Here is a 5,377-nt window from a genome sequence, read left to right as displayed (position 1 = left end):
ATACTTTTCTAAATATTTTAATTAATAATAATTTTTCACTGAATTTTTCTACTCTCTTAATAAAATATTATCGAAATATTAATGAAATTATAATGAAATTTTAATGAAATTGGGTCAAAATTGTGAATGCTTTTCAAACATATTTCAGCAAAAGTTCATTATATTTTCAATGAATTATTTCCATCAGATACAAATATCTCAATTGAGATCTTACATGCGAAATTTTGCGGAAACCTCAACTGAGAATTCAATTGAGAATTTAATTGAGAATTCAATTGGGAATTCAATTGTGATCTCAATAGAAATTTTTCAGTAGGGTACAAACCTTGTATGAGATTTATCTACGCTTTATTTCTAAAATATGTTTAGCTGTGCACGTAAATTTCTAGATTATTACTCTATTAATTTTATTATCTATGTATTACCCTATATACACCAGCAAATTTCGTGCAAATATGAAGTCTGTTCTTTCGCTCTGCACTGCTGCACTGCTCTATGGTTAGCGTACTATTAGCATTTAACTGTTACTGTTAGCATGAGTTGTACGAAATCCCCTTTCTTGACCCCGGATTTGGAAAGGGCGGCAAATTTTTATGTTCAGATACGTTGTCATGTCAGTGGTCAAAGTGACCCCTATGAGATTAAATTAGTGACAGTCACAAAATATGCAGTGGAGGGCGGTATCAAGAAAAATGACCCAAATAAAAGTTGTAGGGGTCATGAAAGACTATCTTTGGTGATCTTGAACTTGACTTCGAACTTGATCTTGAGGTCGATTTGGGTACAGATTCAGCCAGCTAAGGTAAGATCGTAGACCTGGCCAGCTAAAGTAAAATCGGTCGCAGTCCCAGCCAGCTAAAGCAAAACCGGTCGCAAACTCGGCTAGCTAAGGCAAGGTTAGTCGCAGACCTGGCCAGCTAAGGTAAAATCGGTTGTAGACACGGCAAGTTAAGGCAGTCTAATATGTCACCAAAATAACTCATATTAAATGTTCAAATTGTTGGTCTTGAACTGCCTGCCAATGTACTAATCTCTTATAAAAACCTGAAACCGTATTCCTGTAAATTAGTTGTGATATAAGATTTATCTCATGAACTATCCTTTGTCGCAAATCATCTCAATCTTGAGACTTGGTGATGTAAATCTTATTTTTCAAATATCCCTAAATAAAATAGTCAAGGGGATTCAAGTCCGGAGATGAAGGCGGCCACTCAAAGTGATCTCTTCGCTTTATCCACCTATCAGGAAAAATCTCATCCAAATATTGACGTACATCAACACCGTAATGAGGAGAAGCTCCATCCTGCTGGAAATAAATGTTATCTAAGTTTTGACTAGCTATTTCTTGTATAATTTGTTCCCAAAGCATAGCTTCGTACATTTGAACTGTTAAATTGCCTTCTATGAAGAGAGGACCGACTGGTAACTCCGGAAAATACCAGTCCACACATTAACTTTTTGTAGGTGCTGAGTATGATTTTTTCTCATCCAGCGAGGGTTAATATTGCTCCAGTATCTACAGTTATATCTATTTACATTTCCAGTCATTTCAAATGTAGCCTCATCGGAGAAAACAATAGTATCAAAGAATAAAATGTCATCAATGATCAGTTCCATTATAAGGTCGCAAAACTGCACGCGTCATCAAAATCATCTTCAGATAATTCTTGGACCAAATGGAGTTTGTACAAATGCCATTTATTTTTTAGAGGATCTTGTGAACAGATGCAGTTTCAATTTCGTGTTGTTGTGTAACGCGATTTATAGAAGTATGCGGGTCTTCGACAAAAGACAGTAAAATATCCAATGCTTTATTTTCGTTTGTTGCTGTAGCAGGTCTACCAGATTTTGGATGGTTTCTAACACTACTATTTTCCTCAAAACGTTGGATAGTATGCACTACAGTAGTCTTTGAGATTCTATAATTTCATTGCGGAAAATTTCATTGAATAGTCGCACGACTTGTTATAGTCGCACCCCTTTGCTGATCACCCCATTCTCTCATCATCAATAAAAATATTCACTCACGTTCAGAAAGCTCGGCCATTTTAAATTAAAAATAAGGAAAAATTTTCAAGTTGATGTTCCGAAGTGAGTCGTCTGAATGATCAAGACATATTAGTTAACCAATCAATAGTGATTGAGTGATTATTAACTCGAACAAAAATTAAATGTAGTGATTGTCTAGTAATGACACAGAAAAGTTGAGTCTTACATCGTTGCTAGCTAATAGTACTAGTTAGGTACTAGCTAGGAATATAACGCTCACTTCTCCTAATTGCTGTACTAGAAAAATTAGCTAGTAGCTATACAGAAAATAGTACACTGTCATAAGACGAAAAATCGTAACTACCCATTAGCAAAAAGTAGGCTCATTATATATCAATAACGCTCATTTCTTCTAGTAGCTGTAACAGAAACATTAGCTAGTAGCTAAATACAAAAAAGTAACTTGTTACTATCCCATACAGCAACGTGACGTGATTTTCACGTCAGTCTTTGGTCATTCGTGACGTCAATTATTCCTTTATAATCATGTAATAATGATGTGAAAATGACCGGAATAAGTCAGCCCACCGACAAAATAAAACGTGAAAATGACGTCATAAGAGATGTAAAAATTACGTGTCGGAATATCCTTATTTGGTTCTATTTTCTAACAGAAACTACTTGTAAATTTCACAGCGTTTGCTGATTTTATTTGAAAATTTTAATTACTTGATTCCAATGTTACATTACATTTAAAAATTCTCACTGGCACTGGAACTCGAATTTAAACCATGAGGTATCTCTGGATTATAAGTCTGTTGCTTATCCTTAAGAAAAATCCCCCTTTGAGAGTTAACCCTGAAATTTGTGGGTTGACCACCAAATTTGAAGGTTGACCACAAAAGTTAGGTGTTAACCCTCAAAAGTTGGGGGTAAACACTCAAACTTTCAGAGTCGACCTAAATGATTCGGTGTCAACCCCCAAGTTTTGGTGTTGACTCTCAATGAGTAGTGTTGACCGTGAAATTTTCAGGGTAAACGATACGATGTCAATCCCCAAGCTTTAATGCTCATTCCCAATTTTTGTTGACATTCAATCTTTTAGATTAGATCTTCAAATGTTTCGGTGCCAACCGACAAGTTTTGATGTTAACCCCGAACAGTAAATAATTAAAATAAATAAATCTAAATAAATCCCAGAGTTTTATTTGTACGAACAACAGTTACCTCTATATGCTGGCCCAACGTAAGGTCGGATAATAATTAACCTAAATAGAAATTATTTGTATTAAAAAAATGTATGTTAGTCAAATTTAGTACATATGAATTGTATATGCTGTACACAAATGTTAACCTAGATAGCACAGAGAACTCAAAAAAAATTCAAAAATAATTCAGTCGTATGTCACAATTCTGAGTTCATTTTCAGATGCAAAAAGAATTCTTCAAAGTCAGTTCAGTGAAAAGAATTCTTTTTGCATTTAAAAATGAATTCAAAATTGCTGATATACGACTGAATTCTTTTTGAATTTTCTGGGAAGATAATAACGTACTTGCTTTACATGTGATTGATGAAATAATGTATTAATGGGTAACTAAAAAAATGTTTTTTTAAAAATATATCGAAATACATATATCCTGACTTTCATTCAGACTATTATTTTCAGTGTTACTATCCCATACAGCACAGAAGCTTGCAGCAATATTGTTACAACGTTGCAACATTGCATATTGCAATGCAATGTTGCAGAGACATTGTAGTGACATTAATTTGAAATATTACTTTAGCAATATTACAGCAATATTTAAAAAATATTGCAAATATAATATATTTTACTTATTTACTAATTATTTTTGTTACCCAATGAACAAACAATATTTAAAAAAACATTTTTTTTTAATTTGAAGAGACATTAAAACATTAAAGATAATGGGTCAAGTTCTCTTTTTTCATTAAAATAACGTTTTTTAACGTTTGGAAGATTGTTTTGTTTTTTAATATTTAATAAACATTTATTTTTACATTTAAAAACATTTTTCTAAATGTTAACATTTAACATTTAGAAAATATTTTCTAAATGTTAAAATAAATATTTATTCAATATTAAAAATCAAAACATTTTTCCAAACGTCAAAAAACATTTAAAAAACGTCTTTTTAATGAAGAAAAGAAAACTTATCCTATTATTTTTTACGTTTTAAACATATTTTTTCAAATATTTTTCTAATTGTAATGTTTTGTAATTTCAACATCTAGGTAAATATATTTTACATAAATATTTTATGCATATATTTCTGACTTCTCTTTTATTCTATGAAATATTTCAAGTACAAATAGTTCATTTTGTGATTGTACTAAATAATGTTATAAGAAAACTATAATTAGTACTTCGGCTGCATATGGGGATAATAAAAAGCACTTAGTATCAGTTGAAGAAATAGCGCAGCAGCCTAGGTGGTAGACTTTAGGAACCTGGAGATGTCTGAGATCTCGAGTTCGCGTCAGCCCAGTACTGAGTAAATTTTCAGGTGTGAAAATAGTAAGAAATCAAATAAAAGTGCTAAATTTCATTTAAAATCAACATAAGCTGACTAGTTGCAATCATTTCTGCGATATATTTTTCTGTTAAGGACACTACATCACTTTAGATTTGGTTCCCGTGTTTGAACCGCGTGGATTCATCTTTGTTTGATTCCGACGTTTCACGAACATTTCAGTCCGCTTCATCAGGGAGGAACGACCCGATGTCTCGGATAATAATCATATAATCATATAATAAAATATTTTATTGCATGTTGCAGTTGGTGCAAACATTTGTTATGTTTTAATTGTTTTTATACAGAATTCCATCCGCAATATTGTGAAAAAATGAAAGATATTTATAGCATATAAATTTTATTATATGACAATGTTTTATTATATGACAGTGTTTTATTATACGACAATGTTTTATTATATGACATTGTTTTATTATATGACAATGTTGTATACAATGTTTTCATATGAAAGTGATGTACTAAAATATATATTTCATTGTAAGCAATGCAAAATATGTGTCTATATTCGTGTTTGCATTAAACAAGCCTGACACTTCCCTAATTACCTCTGATTAATAGCATAAAAACGAAACATATGCAAAACAAATGTATCATATTCGAAAAACATTAATTACATGCTCTAAGATAAGAAAAACAAAAAAAAACACCGCATAAGGGTAACTCGTCGCCGAGTTTCGAACGCTCGCTGCAGGCTCAAAAATGTTCGACGTGGGAGTCTCACTCTGCTCAACCACGCAACCTCGCTGAAAGACAGTTGCATTTTTAGCCATATCCGTGATACAGTCCCGCAATCCAAATATTATATTGTAATTTCTCATAAACAAAGGCG

General features: G+C 32.2%; 1 protein-coding gene across 1 annotated transcript in view; it reads left to right on the top strand.

Annotated features, from left to right (window-relative positions):
• LOC116844325 (short-chain dehydrogenase/reductase family 16C member 6-like) overlaps positions 1–5,377 on the top strand; it is a 53,538-nt gene that overhangs the window by 21,493 nt on the left and 26,668 nt on the right. The window lies entirely within an intron of this gene.

This window comes from Odontomachus brunneus, unplaced genomic scaffold (assembly GCF_010583005.1).
Source record: "Odontomachus brunneus isolate Ranch 3 - 2012 unplaced genomic scaffold, Obru_v1 Obru_scaffold_003, whole genome shotgun sequence".
Taxonomy (NCBI): Eukaryota; Metazoa; Arthropoda; class Insecta; order Hymenoptera; family Formicidae; genus Odontomachus; species Odontomachus brunneus.
The sequence above is the reverse complement of the archived record's forward strand: the minus strand, read 5'-3'. Positions and strand labels throughout refer to the sequence as shown.